At 44.6% G+C, this 16,417-nt stretch overlaps 1 pseudogene; it reads left to right on the top strand.

Annotated features, from left to right (window-relative positions):
* The first annotated feature begins 11,050 nt into the window (after window positions 1-11,050).
* Window positions 11,051-11,923, top strand: LOC131281108 (ficolin-1-like; annotated as a pseudogene).
* Window positions 11,924-16,417: the final 4,494 nt, after the last annotated feature.

Below are 16,417 nucleotides of genomic sequence, written 5' to 3'. Positions count from 1 at the left end.
CTCCGGTGTTGACTCCGGGATCGTTTCAACGTGCGTTTCGGATTATGCAAATGTCGACTGTTCACACACCAACAGGAAAAAAAAACGTAAAAAAGAAGAAAACTCCCATCTGCGTTGGAGTTGTGCTGCTTAAATGTGCGACAACAGCTGTCATACGGCACCGGACGTAATCGGCGATTGGGATGGAAAACACAGAAAAAATGTCTCGCCTCCGGATTCTGGTGGCCTTTTTTTTTGTTTCTTCTTCGGCTTCAAATTTAATCCTCACCACCGGGTCGGAACGAAAGCGCGGCCAACTTCCGCCCCCAAACAAACAGCGTGGCCCCCATCGGGGGTTCCTCGATAATCATGAGTATTTTATGGAAGCAGCATGATGCCGTCGCGCTTCAGCTCATCCCCGGAGCACCGTTTCAATCAATTAGTACGGTGCTACCTTCACGTTCCTTCCCGGCTCGAAACGGCAGCCCATTGCTAGAACCAACCCCATAGTGTCTCGGAAAAGGGTGAACTGGTCGTCCGAAAAAAAAGCATCATAGGGAAGATCATCGCCGTACGCCGCCGAAGACGAGCACCCATCTTTGGGTGGGCTGGCGGTGTGAGTGTGCGACATGCATCGAATAATATCGGTAACGATCAAACACATTAAATTATGAATATGATACTACCGTAGGCACAGCGGGTTCCCTGGCCGGGCCCCAGGCGGAGGTCTGCGTGAGCCTTTCTTTTTTTGGGCGGCGCACTGTCGAAAATTGTAGATATGTTTATTTTATTGGATTCCAGGGGATGATTGGATTCACGTGATCGCTGATCGCGGCTCGCGTTTGGAGCTTCCTTAGTGTCGATTATGACGGTTCACCTTTTCTTCCGTCCACTCAGACTTCCTTCATGGTAGGTGGTATCGGATGTCAAAATCTGCTGACACCCAAGACGATTTTTGTCACCTTTCCATCAAACCGCCCGCCACGGGGGCCGAATCCTAGGGCTAGGACCTAGGACCAGCTGGCCGCTGGAAGCTTATCCTCGGTCGGGTGCTTATGAGTAAACCGGTGGAAGAGGCCAAAATCGCCGAAAAAAGAAGTACAGGAATTTTTGAAGTGGCGGCGGTTCGATAAAACATTTCATTCCGACACCGCGGGTTGCGACCGTTAGCGTCGGGGCTGGCACGGTGAGGTTTTGGGCCCGAAGAACCGGTGCTTAGCAGCGAATTTATGAACACTATTTGCATCGAACGGCAGTCAACGGAGCTGCATGGGTCGGCTGAAGGTATAAATTTTGATTTCGCTAGCAAAACAAACATTGCTTTTGACACTGATAACGTTGTAGAGAAAGACGGGAGAGAAGAAAAGAAAAGCTCTGGCGGAAAGGAGAGTAGAAGAAAAGAAGAACCGAATGGAATGCTTCAATGTGCTTTGGTAGCATAAGCTTGCAGAAACAAATGTAATTTAATTTTTTAAAAAGATTATTAAGATTATATTTTGCTTCCAAAATAATAAAGGTTGAATAAATCTACTTTGATGAATGGTTTGTTTCCTGTTTCTTCCAAATCGTTCAAATAAGTAATAAGTAATAAGTAATAGGTTTTTCATCTTAGCAAAGTAGCAAGAAAATTAATTTGAACGTTTCAAAAATACCTCGACAGTCAACAGCAGTGCGAATAAGTTCATTATGTAGCGCACAAGAAACAAAAAAAATGTAACAAAGAGATCTGGGTAACACGCCATGTAAAATATTGAGTGAACGAATAAAATGTTATCAATGAAATGGGAGTAATGAAAAACTTTTCACGTAGAAGATCTTACAATGCGGTTGAAATAAATACACAACAAACAGAAGCAATTGATTTTTTTCGAAAATGAATAAGGTATAACATCTCAAACATGGAAGGCAAAATTATTCGAATTCCAGTTTTTCACCTCTCTTTTTACCTTTACGTAACGTTTTTTTTTATTTTGAAAACGCACTGCTGCAAGCTTGTTCGACCTTCATGGCCGTGCAGTGTCGTGATGGTCGTGCGAAACCGTTGAAAATATCGCTTTACACACGGAGCGCACGTCCAACCGGGCGCCACAATTTGTCAGCGGGTCCATGTATCATGTGAAACCCACAAAAATAAAACCAAAAATGTACGCAACCCGAACGTTTCCCCCCCCATGCTCCGATGTTTTCGCCGATGGTAAACTGAGACATCGAGTGGCTTTTTATTATTTTTCAGCGCGCTTGTTGCACTTTTTTCGCAACCGACTCCTGTGCTTCCCGCAACCGAACGTAGTTGGCTCTGTTGCATTGGTCGATTCGTTTTGTTTGGCCTTTCCATTGGTTATGTTTTCCGTGCACAGTCGTCACCCAAGGGTTGGCAAAAAAAAAGGGCGAATGAAAATCATTTGTCATATTGCCAACGCGCGGCCTCGATCTACCGAAGAAACACATCATCGTGTGTGTTTGCGAGATGTCGTGCGAGGTCCCAGCGTCCTGTGGCCGCATGGCATGCTATGCAAATTGCTATGTCGCTACGCGCAGACGTGCAACTGTACTTCGTCAATCAAACCAACGGAACAGCGGCGAGAGGCCAAACCAGCCGATGACGAGATGACGGGCGCGCTCGCGCGCTGGCAAGACTTTGTTGTTGGAAGAGGCGGCCGGCTGCCTTGTGGCTGGTGGAAATCCCTCTTTATTTCTGGTGTCCCCTTCCGAAGACACGACTTCGCGCAGAAGGAGGGTTGGGGAACAACGCACAGGATACTACCATTAGGGTGTAATTAAATTAACGACAGAAATGTTAATGAGCTCACTCCGCGCACTATTAATGCGCGAGTTGTAGGTTAAATTATTTGTTTGCTCTCACACACTTGAGGACGGAGGACCGTGTACTCTCGGGGCAGTGCATCCCGAATGTGCATGCAGCCAAACCTGATCTTCGTTGACAAACTCACTCACAAACGCACACTTCGGCACCGGGCGCTCGGTCGCGAAATGATTGATTACCGATCGTTCCATAAATCAGCACCCGGCGGCGTTCGGTGGCGCGCCGAAGTGGGGCCCCGCCGGAAAGGGGGTAGGGTCATATCAATTGGTGGATCTCCGCCCCGGATTATGTTGTCTGGGTCGGGCCACAAAGTCGCGGAGGGAAACTAATGAAGTACGGACAAGTTTTCCCCCTTTGTCTTCCTTCGCCTTGGCCCCCGGGATCCGAAAGGTGCCACAATGATGAACAGCAATCGTCATGCTTCGTGTGGTGCACCGGTTTTTCCTCTCTTTTTTCTTTTTGTTTTTTCCACTTTTTTTTTAATAAATAATGCGACCACTCGTCCGGTGATCGCGATCGTCGCACCATCGGACGTATTCAAATGGGACCATGGTGGGGGGGAATTTTGTTGCAAAAGGTAACTTGTTCTAGGAGGGAAGAAAAACTAGTCCATACTCCGGACGGCCCTCCGTCGGGTGTCGCGAGAAAGCACCCCTCCCTGCTTTTGATAAGAGCAGGAGCCTGCGGAAGATCCTGGAACGGGCGCAAAGGGAACCTGTGAATGAAACGATAATTACGAGCGATCGGTAATTGCTTTCGGGATCAATTACAATAATTTATATCATCACTTGCCATTAACGCCACTCGGCAAATGAGAGTCGTCGGGTTGTACAAGTCTATCGGGGCCGTTCGGCACACACACGTACACGGGCCCAGCCCCAGGTGTTTCTGCCGTTGTGTCCCTTTTTTTCATGCTCGATGCGGTGATAAACCGATGCGACGATCGCACATCTGGTGGACGCTAAATGAGCGAGATGAATATTCCGAGAGGATGTCAGACTGGCGACTAATCGATAGGTTCGATTCCGTCTGTGCGATGTGCATCGTGGTGGCGTTTACCTATGCTTTTTTTTAATCTTTTCATACCACCCCACGCTACCTCCAACGGGAGCGGGATGTCCTTACCATCGTTTGCCGCGCAAAACCTTGCGGCGTATCGCGCGCCAGGCGAAATACGATCGCACGTTCCGGGATTCGCGCGCACTGTCCTTTCGCCCTTTCTCCTTTCCTTTTCCCGCTTCCCGCCCGCGAATGACTTAATCGCTAGCCCGACGGGAAGTCGTTAATAAAAATAAGGAAAGAAACATGCAACAAATAATAACGAAATAAAGGGGGGAAAAAATGGCCACCACCCTCCCCATAGTCCTCCGTGTGGCGTGTGGCGTCGGTACGGGGTTTCGTTTTGTCGTGCGCCGTGCGTGGTGGATGCAAATACGCCCGGTGTTCCTTGGGGTTTTTGCTGTTCTTCCTCGAAAGGAAGTGATTTGATTTGTTTAATTATCAGTTGTGGCTGTATGTCGCCGCTTTTATCGACCGGTCTCGTGGCGTGATCAGAACAACGGTGGCATTCTGAAGGATACAATTACGAGTAACGGAGTGCGGCGCGGTCCGATTGGAAACATATCGAATGCTTTATTAAAACCAATACTCGGCAGCCCCGGCCCGGGGAGGTAATCGAGCCCATAATGAACTGGTACGCGTGCCGGGTTGACTGGAGCGTGGGGATGGTGCGTAGAAACATTCATTTTGATGTCATTTCGATCGTTAGGAGTATTTTCTTACGAGTGTAAAGAGGGAGGATTAAAACGGGAACCTGTAGTCTTTATCACATGTTGTTTCAGATGTTTTAGATTTGACGAAGCAATTTATTTGTTTACATCGATAATTTACCGAAGCAAATGTAATTCCCATCTGTGTATATAAATTAAAAAAAGAAGATAGAGATTAATTATACGTCATTCAAATTATTGCAATTGAAAACACATATTGCATATACTTTTTCGAGGAACTTACACCATTTCATTGTAATTAAATATGTAATGAAACTCTCAAATGAAACTGTTCTTTATATTTAATACCGTTTCCGAATCTAAAGTTTATATTTGTTCATAGGAAAATCTAGTGATTTGTGTGGTATGATTTTCCAGAGTGAAAAAAAGGAATTTGAGCTGATATTTCAAATCCGTTTCTAGCTTCTTATGTCCCAAAGAGTTTGAAATATAAAAAAGCCGATCCTAATCACTGAGCAATCCTTCATTGTAAATGTGTTTTAATTTGTTTATAACCTTTACCACGAAGCCAGACACTAACATGAACTGACTCTGATTTATGATCCATCAACTCATCCACAAGGACTTCCTTTTCCGAGTAGGAAGAACAAACCAACAAACGAATGAATGATCATCGTGCAAGACGGGAACGTATGCAACAGGTGGGGCGCACTTTCGTTGGAAAATGTAATGATGAACAAGCTCGCGCATGCTTTCTGTTATCTCACGTTCGGGCAGAATTTATCTCAACCTGTTGCACCGGCTGCTAGAAGTCTGCGGATGGATCCCAGAAGTGGTAATCGTCTCGACCACCCATCCGTAAGGAGCTACCCACTTGGGTGCATCCCGGACAGCAGCAAACATTGTCGAAAACGCTTGAGGGAGAGGAATGATATCGCCAGCATCGGGACTCGAGCTAGTAAAAGTGATGTTAGAGACATAACGATGAAACGTGCTGCCCGTTGTCTGGCCGGTGCGCCCAACTGTATCCCACGGCTGGAGCAGAGTAGAACGTATGGAAAATGGTGCCTTCAGCTGGAAAAGGGCAGCCCGGTCTCATGTTTCAATTAGTCCACGACGCGGCAGTACGACGTGTAGCAATTAGATCTAATTTTGTGGCTGGTAAGGGATTCCCGGGACGCCGGATGGGTCGGACCTGGAAGCGCGCGATAAGATCGATCCCGTGGCGCACGAAGTTTGGGGTTCCATTCCGGCTGAAGAACTGCACCATAGTGGTTTTGTGGTCGTAGATCATCAAGATCAAGGTTGCTTGTGTTTAGGTTTTCGTTTCCTTTGGGTGTCTGCCTTTCAGCGCTCTCGAACGGCACCCGGAATGGTCGGAATTAATTGCTCTACTGCTGCTTCTGCTTCCATGGTAGCTTTCATCGGGAGGACTAGCTTCCTCCGCTTCTAACAGACGAGCTCCAGAAACGCAACGTAAATGGATTATTATGGGTTTGGATTTCTTTCAACACCTCCAAGAATAGACCGATCTTTCCGATAACGTGCCCTAGAGAAGATCGCTATTTGGTTGTATTCCGAAGCAGCAGGTGGAGTTCAAATGTCACCTGGTTTATGAGCGATAAAAAGAAAACACCGACGAGGACTAATTAACATCGTGGGGCATGAGAAAAAGTTATCACCCTCTCCTCTTTGGCTGTACCAAACACGGATCCCAATCGGAGACGAACGGCAGCTTCTCATTCGGCACTCGGCGATGCATATTCGTTGGGTTTTATTGGTACGGCCTGTGCCATCTGAAATCGCTACGACACCTCACCGCCGAGCATGAGGTTGTTTGGGCACATGAAATAGATCCATATCGATCCGCGGTTTGACTTCATCGGGACCGATCCTAACCCCGAACCGACCACCGGAGTGAAGCGTGTCCAAAGGCTTGTTTAATGCTTGTTTATAATATCACTTCATTTCGTCCATCGATTTTGATAGGCGCGCTGCGGACCCGGCGTAGGGAAATGCCGGACCGCCACAAAAACCCCCTCACAACACAAGCCCCATCGAATTATGCAAATATCGTCGGTTTATCAAGAGATTTCGCTCGAGTATCGTAGAAGTATGTGGACCACGGTGACCGTTTGATAAGCCAGTACAGGGTGACTGAGAAGATCACTTTAATATGGTTTTATATTTGATTCGTCCTAGCTAAGGTGCATTAATTTCTGATTCGTTTTGTTTTACTTTTTTGCTATACCTTATGGTATTTGATTTTAGCTCATAGGCTGTTTCGAAATAAAACAACCTTTTTTTTATTAATTGTTTTCGAATAAACACTCCTTCTTATTCTTTGTTTGGTAATTATTTTTTTTAGTTTGTATGGCGTTTAGAGCTACCAAAGCTGTCTCGAGTTTTACAAATGCTTTTGCATCTGTTTTCATAAGTTTCGTAACACTTAAATTTGGGAAGAATTACGTTGTTTCAACAATTTTCATATTTGGTTTTAATCTATATTTATTAACGAGACAGGTAAGTGTAGTTTTAAGAAATTCAATACAAAAACTCATTCGTTAAATTTATGATCGATAATCTGTTTTTGCCAAATTTAAGTTATACAATAAATATCCTCTACCAAAGGAGAAAACATTGACTACATTTAAAATATTGAAATTGGGTCCATGATTATTTTTTAAATTACGTAGTGGGATATTCTCGATACACCCTGTATCAGCTCATACTAACTCTGGCAAATCTTTATCCATATCAAACGTTGTGTGATAATTTCCTCCGTGTCGGGTTCGATTCTTTCCGCAGCACATGCCCCCTGGCAACTCCCTGTCCACCTTGTTCGTCTGTGGTAGGTCTCGGGAATGCAAACCAAACGGCCAGCCCCAGGATCGGCGGTCCGATGCGGACGGGCATAACCGATTGACCGCCCAGCTGTCACACTTTACGACCATCAGCGATCGCACTTTCTTGACACGATCTGCCCCAATGGGACGGACCATAAATTGAGAGATTTATGCTCGTAACGAAACCCGAAATATCGTGCCACAATAACGCACGCCGCAATGCCGCACACCGCGCGCAACACAAGTGTGTAATAACGCGCCTTAGGGACTAACACCGGGAGAGATAGAGGTGAAAAAAAAATATATTAAAATAAAAACGGCCCATTTCGGTCGGTTTGGCGAGGATGCTGCCCGGGCGATCCTCTCCACACCGGTAGAGACGCGGAATATCGTTTGATTCCGAACTTCGTCGTCGTCGTCGTCGTCGTTGAACCTATCGAAATTTAACGAGTTCGATCCGGGCGGCGGCCCGTGTCGTTGTGGTGGACCATTTCCATTCAAATTGGAACCTTATCGCCGCACAAGCCCGTTATACCCTTTCCCTTGGTTCGCACCTTTGCGCCATGTCGTTCCGGCCTCGGCCCCACCGGTTTCCCTCCGATTCGTCACGGTCCCTCGCCGAACGGTGCGCTGTTCGGATCGCCCACTGACGCTCGCGGCAGCCATAAATAATAGATAAATATTAACGAAACTATTTTCAAATTAAAATATTAGCCATTTAGCTCGTATTTATCGGTGATCCGGTGTGATCTCGATGGTTGAGATTGTAGAGCATGCGTGTGTGTGAGTGCCCGTTTCTGGGAGGCGGTTTACTGGTGTGTATGTATTTGAAACCATCGGCAGGACCGAGCCCGCCAGTTGCTTGGATAATGAACTTTTCCAAATTTGTGAAATCAAATTCAATTCAATTTGAATAAATAACATATATTTAACGAAAGGTGACAAATTATTCTGCGCCCGCTTCCACCTGCTATTCCTCGATCGTCTTTCGCTCGTTGTTGATCGGTTAACAAGATTATGATCAAAACGGGGGATTGGTTGGTTTTTCCCCAGTGCAGAATACGAGCCGCCCGGGCCGCACAAGTTGTGGATTGTATCCGTGGGGAAGAATAAAAATAAATTCCCTGCGTACCAAGCAATGGAGCTTTGATTTGTCAAATCAACTGTCAATCTTTTTATGTGGTAAGGTGTTCTCTTTATGTCAGAGTTTATCGTTAGTAATCGATGGAAAAGAGCTTATTTTGACTTTTAAACAGTAAATGAAAGTATCATACAATTTAAACAAATAATTTTAATGTAATTTTGCAATCATGAATATTATCACTTGAACATTTTCTTTGATTTGTTCTTTGTGTTCGTACTCTTCAGGATATTATTAATCTTACATTAACACATATTTACTTACAATAAACATTTCTCGTTTTTTAAATTTTAAGTAATTAGCTTTGTCCTTAGCGGGAAGTTTACGTTAAGCTAAGACAATCCGTTAAGTTGAGTTTGCAATGCTAACATACTCATCTTTTTGTAAGTTTTCCTTTGTTTAGATAACAATAATTTAATTTTCTAAAGCTTACAATCCTGAATCATGTCAGATTATTTGATGCCTTCTTAACAAAGAAGACCTGTTAAAAGATGCAGATTTTCAATCATTGTTGTCTGGTAACCATAAGTACACCTTTTCAGTTACCAGCCGTTTTCCTCCATTTTCCTCTGGTTCATTCACAGTGGGATAGCGAGTGACATGCAGAAGTCATCATGTGATGAGCACACTTTCATTTAATTTTTATTTATATACTTTTTTGCGTCCTGCCCATCCATTGACGTACAAGACGTCTGTGGAACGCGCAAGTTTCCACCGTGGTTCGAGCTGGCGAAGTGGAATTTTATGTAAATCCCTTCTTGGGATAGGTTTGTGTGATTCGCTACCCTCTGCTCGTTTTGTGTTTGCATCCCTCGCCATCGGTTTCGATCAACTCGCTGACGTGTTCGACGTGATTCGGAGCGCGAAGAATAAATTCCACGCCCGGTGCGCGAAACGGCGTGAATAGATGAGATTTGCTGTTCGAACCGGGATCCGCAGAAATGAGTGCATCGGTGCCACGGCACCAGGGGAATCCGAAAGGTTGGTAGTTTTTTTGTTTGGGACCTCCCTTCTCCTACTCCCCGAAGTTTTTCCTCCAACTTAGTTTAGGGGTGTTTTAGAGACATAAATTACCCGTTTGTGGATATGGCATGTTTTTGATTCGTTAACGATGAGCGCAGAGGACATCATGTGTGTGTGTGTGTGTGTGTGTGTGTGTGTGTGTGTTTTTTTTTCTGCCTATCTCCACTCGGCCATTTTTTTTTCTTTTCGTCCGCCGATTCCACCAGGTTAATCGCTACCATAAATTTGCCACGACCGTACCGTTTGACGCCCCGGTGAACGGAACCGATGATTCACCTCGGTGACAGATGGATTAGCACACGGGCGAAACCGCGCAGGGGAAGGAGAAGGACACAGCCGAGGCAGGCGGTCCCGGCGCGGAGAACCCAGCGTGTGACTGCGTGGGAGAGAAAGTGCCCTGTGGACGCGTCCGGTAACTCGTCATTTTGGGCTAGACGTGCTAAAATTCAAATCAACCTAATCCCGATTACAATCTCCCGCGATCTGACTCTTTCTCCCGGGGCCGAGGGACGGATGCGGCCGCCCATCGAACGATTACGCAGGCGATGATAGCTGATTTGAATACACACACACACACGCACACGCCGCCTAGGCACTGCGTTTGGGGGCCGAAAACGACACTAGACAAATTGCTGCGGGAAGAAAGCAAATGGGGTTGATTATAGATTCAGATAAATTTTAATTAGAGATAAACTTCGCTAAGCATCCGGTGGGGTTTGGTATCTAAAGGGGATATTGCATTTAAAACTGTTACGGACCCGTTCTCTGCGCGAAAATATATGGGAAACTCACTTTTGTAAATGCGAATATGTAAATAAAAAACAACTAGCAAATAGGTAGTCTTTGAAATAGCAACACTGAGATTTCTAAAAGAAGTCAAATTTTCCTTTACTTGTTAATTGGCCCATTATAGTTCTTCTTTTTCTTCTTCTTCTTGTTGGCGTAACGACCTCTTGGTCATGCCTGCCCGATAAGGGCTTACGAGACTTGTTTCCCTGTTGTACGTGATAGTCAGTCCTCTCGTACAGGGGAGGGTCCGGTCTCGGTTGGGATTCGAACCCACGCCGTCGAGGTGGTGAGCCCTGGTGCTCATGGGCCGACTTTCTAACCGGCGTTATCGCTCGGCAGTCGCGGACCTCCAACGAATCTTGAGCGTGTGACGAATCAGAAAGCGAAGCCGGGAATTACCGTCCGAGATAACATTATCAGTTCACGTTCTCAACTCAGTTTGTGGCATGAGCTGTTGTTTACCATAAAGCTATGGATCACCCAGAAAGAACATGTTTTTTTCCAAAATATGTTCGCGTTTAATTGGTTCACTGGTGGTGATAATTGTGCACGCGAGCCTTTCCGAGCCAAACGAATCCGAACGATCCTCAGTCGTGTTTCATCTTTCGTTCTGATTGTGCATTAGAGTGCTTTGAATTACAGCATATTGAAAGTCATGAATAAATGTAGTTATATGTTGGTGCTATGTTTTGGTGTAGTTTTATCAGCCCGACTAACAATGGCAATAGGAGGTTTTGAGATGGAGCTTTTAATGACAAAGCTCGATTACTTGCAAGATAAAATGCAAGAGGTGGAGCAAACTATGAAAAGTTCGCTGAAGGTGAATACCCAGCACAAGTTAAGTGAAATTCGATGATAATTGAGAAAAATATCGACTCTTTGTAGGAAACGGAGCATCGTCTACAGGCCAAAATGCATGCAATGGAAGACTCTTTGAAAAAGGTACGGAAAACTCCAGTTCATTCATGTCGTCAAGTTACCGGAGAATCTGGAACGTATCTGTTCAATTTGAGGAAAAACTCGAAACCATTCGAGGTCTTTTGCGAACAAAATATGTTCGAGGGCGGCTGGATTGTAATCCAGCATAGGTTCAACGGTTCGGTCGATTTCTATCGGAACTGGACGGAGTACCGCAACGGATTTGGAACTTTAAATGGCGAGTTCTGGCTCGGGCTGGAATTCGTGCATCAAATTACTAAAAACCGACCGCATGAACTGCTGGTGGAGGTGAAAGATTTTCATGGAAACTACGGATACGAATAAGTATGGAGAGTTTGAGATAGGGAACGAATCGGAGACGTATGTATTGAAGAAGTTAGGGACATACTCAGGGACTGCAGGAGATGCGATGAAGGTCCACAAGAATAAAAAGTTTACCACATTCGATCGCGACAATGACGAATCGGATAATAAGAATTGTGCTGAGCGTTGGCACGGAGCCTGGTGGTACAGAAACTGCCACCATTCCAATTTGAACGGGCGTTATCGGAACACAACATTTGATTTGAGTGCGATGGTGTGGGTCTATTTGAAAAACGACAGGCGTGGTTTGTCTTACTCGCGAATGATGATTCGCGATATCATTAATTAACGCAAACATAAAGCGATTGCCTCATGAGTGAAGATGTTCATCAGCTGCAGCATCTTTGTTCCCTCTCTCCCTTCTCTACCAAATTAAAGTAATAACAGAAAACTTTATACAAGCATTGCTCTGCACAGCAATTGCTTTTGAATAAAAACAGATTGTTTTATAATAAAATGTTCGTTAGCATTGCAAGAGGAAATACAAAAAAGAAAGAAACAAGTGTGAAGAAATAGATTATAGACCAAATAAAATTTGCTTCTTGGCGTAATGACCTCGAGTTGGTCATGCCTGCCCATTAAGGGCATACTAGACTTTTTCCTTTTGAGTACGTCAATAATCAGTTCCTCTTTTACAGGGAAAGGTCTCGGTTAGGATTCGAACCCACGCCGTCGAGATGGTATGAGCCCCGGCGCACATGGGCCGATTTTCTAACCGCCGCTATCGCTCAGCTGTCGCGGACCCCAATTATAGTTATAAAACATTTTTGATCGAATTTGTTCGAATACACAAACAAAATTAAACTGCGTTGTTTGAGGGCAGCTGTTGGTTAATACTTTAAATTTGTTAGAAGAAATAGTAAATAATTTCTTGGAACTATTAATTTTGGACTTCTGGAGGTTGAAGTTGGAGCATTTTTATTTATTACTTAATCCAAATAGATAAATCCAAGAAGAGTGTTTTAATTCGTTTCCACATCTACACTATTCGTAACTTCTAAGAGATGTTATAAAGTTGACGTAATATTTTCTGGGTTTTATCTTGGCTAGTTTGATTAGTTTTTCATGTTCTCTTTAAGTTTGGCAAGAATAACCAAAACGAGGAAATATAAAATTTAAAATAGTTTCAACGAAATGTGGCCTCTAAGAACCTTAACGAATGGTGGAAGAAACTTTAAGGATGTTAGGAAAGACAACTTTTGACAAGCGATTTTCCTCGTCTCTATTGTACCTTCTCGAAAACGGAAACATTGTAGAACGGTACTTATGCAACACTTATGGGCACAAAGCGTTGCTGAGAGAAATAGTTCCTAACAAGAATTTTCTCAGCCTCAACGGTCCTCACAACCCGTGCAATTTCCAATTTCAGATTGTGGAGCAAATAGTTTTCCCATTCAATCTTCCGTTTGATGTTCGCTGGCAAACGGACGACGCTACGGGAGAAGCGTTTTACGAGCTATTCGGAATACATCCTGTGGGCCCGTACCGGCCGGCCATTTCGTGTGCTCGCAACCCCAAGCTGCCCCCGTGGGCCAACATGGGACCTGGGAAAGGAGCAAAAAGTGTGAGAAACAGCATCCATCCAGCGGTAGCTGAACAGGACCGCCGAAGACGGCCGTCCCGTACCGGCGAGCTCATGAGCAATGAGAATGGATGGGGATGGGCAGACCACGGACGGTTGGTGGCTGGAAGTGGCTGGATAACTGGTGAGCATGACTTTATGATTACCACAAATTATGTGTCGCGCGAGCATGACGCTCGTTCGAAAGCTCGGCTAGGTGATGTCGCCACTCCTCTAAATGTCCAACGACATACACCCAACTGTCCGTCGCCTTCCAACCGTGGGTCAATCGGGTGTGTGTGTCTGTATGTGTGACTATTTGTCTCTCTTTCCTGCTCGCTATCCCAGCAACGACATTACCCGGAGAACACACGGTAATGATGCGGCCGAGCAAGGCACCCAGCAGCGTTGCGACATGGGCAATTAAAATCCTTGTGTTGTTATCGTCTTAAAATTTTATGGCGATTAAATTAATTATGTTTTTGATTTATATGGGATGTAGCGGGTTAGTCAGCGTGTGTGTGTGTGTGTGTATGTGTGTGTATGCCTAAGGGAATCACCCCATGCCCTGTGCTCCTTGTCTGATGATGCTGGAAGCTGTGGAGTTTTGTGGTCGCTTCTGCTCTACATTAAATATGACGAGCCGGTGCTGGTGACGCGAGGCTCACGCCGATCCGTTTGGGTGCTGCCAGTGACCACGGACCATGTCACATGGATTACATTTGATGTTTGCACGGTGCTTAAGGTGCGTATATCAGGCTGGTTGGTTTAACGGACATCGCTTCGGTCAGTCTTTCTTTTTGTGCGTGGAATTTTGTGTCCCTCGACATGGAGACCGAGACTAGGTAAGCCATCTCTCACGGCACCCGGCGGGTCCAAGCGAGGCCCTTTTCCGTGTGCGAGCGCTTGCAATGTTTCCTTAATTGTTTGTTAATTGCGAACAACTTCGTAGAAACCGTAACCGAATGGTACACGCAGCCTAGTTCGCTTTCCGGTGCCACGATGACGCGCGCGCCGAACTGTCCGATTTGGCGTGAGCAACGGTTGGTTTGAAGAAATAAACACCCCGGTGTCCTTCCCCGCCATGAGGTGTCACCGGTGTGTAAATGTTGTAGAATTCGCAGCAAAAGGTGCCTTTACAGCCTAGGTAGCCATTAAATTGTCGAGCAAAAAACCTTTCTTTTAGAGTTATAACGTCTTAAGCAGATAATGGGTAGGTTTAGTGTGAAACTGCAGGTCATAAGCTCGAACCAGAGACCCTGTTCCAACGCCACCAGAAACATGCGAATTTACGGTGTGCTAGTTTATGGTGCGTGACGGATGGTGATGGAATAAAACCTTAAACTATTTGTGTTTAAAAATAGTTTAATGTTCCCTAGAACACAAAAGGGAAGGATCTACAAACTTCTATCTGATATTAAAAATGGCATAAAATTCCTACATAATAAATTTATTCAACAAAGAACAAATAAACCAGGCGAAAATTGAATTTCAAAACCACGGGAAGGTATTTAAAAAAGACTAAAATTATTCCGAAACCGTATTCAAATAAGCATTGCAGTTGAAATATAATTTATTTTTAATTTAAAAAAACCGTTTGTCATCATTTCAAACGTTCAAACCCCCAGAAACGCAAAGCACAACAACGTGGCAACTTTTTCATGAAACATTAACATGGTATAAGATCACTGGTTGCGTTATTTTATTTGATTCTGCTTTCGTTAAAGTGTGAGTTGGTGAGTGTTTTTTTTCTGTTTTGTATTTTTATCCAGATGTCAAACCTATTTTTGTGTACTAATTGTTGGTTTTCGTTTCATTTTCACTGAATCGCTTTTCAGTTTTCCTTCCTTGCTCTAAACTCAGCTAACATTTTCCACAAAAAAACGGGCCGTCGCCATTGAAAGCATCTCGTTTCTTCTCACCATCTTCGCCACTACGCTTTAACCAATCGCTTTCGATTCTAATGTAACAAGCCTAAAATAACCCACTCAAAGCTAAACGATGGCTTATTGCACGAAATCGCATCCTAAAATCAGCTCAAACAGTCGCTCACTTTGGAGGCCGAAAATTCGTTTTCATACGTCGACGCAAGCTACACTGCGTAAAATAACGTGTTTTTTGTATGTTTTTTTTCCCCTTGGAGAAGCTTGCAGGAAATTCGTTGCCTAAATGGATCAATTGTATAGTCATTTTGTAATCCTATGTTTCAAGGAAGCCATTTTCCAAACAATCGATCTGGTCGTAATCGCCTCGTAACCACTGCCGCGTCCGTCAATTCCTGTCTCGGGCCGTTAGTCCTATGGAAAAACAACAACGCTAATTGCAGAGGCGCCGCTCTCTAAAGTCTACTGCGTTACGTATGGCACAACAAACCCAGCCTGCGCCCTCCCCTTCCCACTGTACAAACGACATTTTGCAATAATTATTTTACAGCTAAGATGTAATTTAGAATTTTCCAGATTTTCCCAGGGTGGGTGTTTCGGTACTACAGTACCTGACCGCGGCCTTGTGCCTTTTCTGTATTAGCATGGTGCAGAATAGAACAGCAGAGTAGGATTATTAGTAGGTAGTTATTGCTAGGTGAGAAGGTTTCTAAGCGTGTTTGAGACACTGCTGAACTTGCTGCATCGACGTCAAAAGAAATTGTACCAGCAAAAGAGTGTGTGTGTGTGTTTGTGTATTTCTGTGAGTGCGAAAAAGTGTACATAGTACCGTTGTTCCTGTTCCTTCCTGGCCTGTGGGTGGATTGCTTGTGGGGGGGCGGTTGTAAAATCCGCCATTGAAAGATCACTCCGTAAAACCGATCCCGCTACCGGACGCGATTATGTTTCCTAATTGACTCGACGGATTGCTGTTTTGCTTGCATGGATGTTGAAGTACACATTTGTATGACTGGTGGCTTGGTTTTGAGTTGGTTTGAAGTTTCTTTCCTGTTCTCCTCCATCTTTGTACTGGATTAAAAGCGGCACTGGTAACGTACGCAAACTAACAATTATATGTAACTTTAGCGCGAGGCACCAACCGTGCACTCCTCGTGCCCAACTCCACTGTGGTAACTCAGCTAAAGGACTAAAGTGTTGACAAATGGTTTGCTTTAACATTGATTGCGTTGCTAAAACGATTGTTGTCTATTTTTTGTTCCTGCTCAAGCGTTCACTAAACATCTTTCTTACACGCAAATAATACGTTGCTCAAGATAAATAAATTTTCGTAGCAAAAATA

The sequence above is a fragment of the Anopheles ziemanni genome, chromosome 2, assembly GCF_943734765.1.
Source record: "Anopheles ziemanni chromosome 2, idAnoZiCoDA_A2_x.2, whole genome shotgun sequence".
Classification (NCBI taxonomy): Eukaryota; Metazoa; Arthropoda; class Insecta; order Diptera; family Culicidae; genus Anopheles; species Anopheles ziemanni.
The sequence above is the reverse complement of the archived record's forward strand: the minus strand, read 5'-3'. Positions and strand labels throughout refer to the sequence as shown.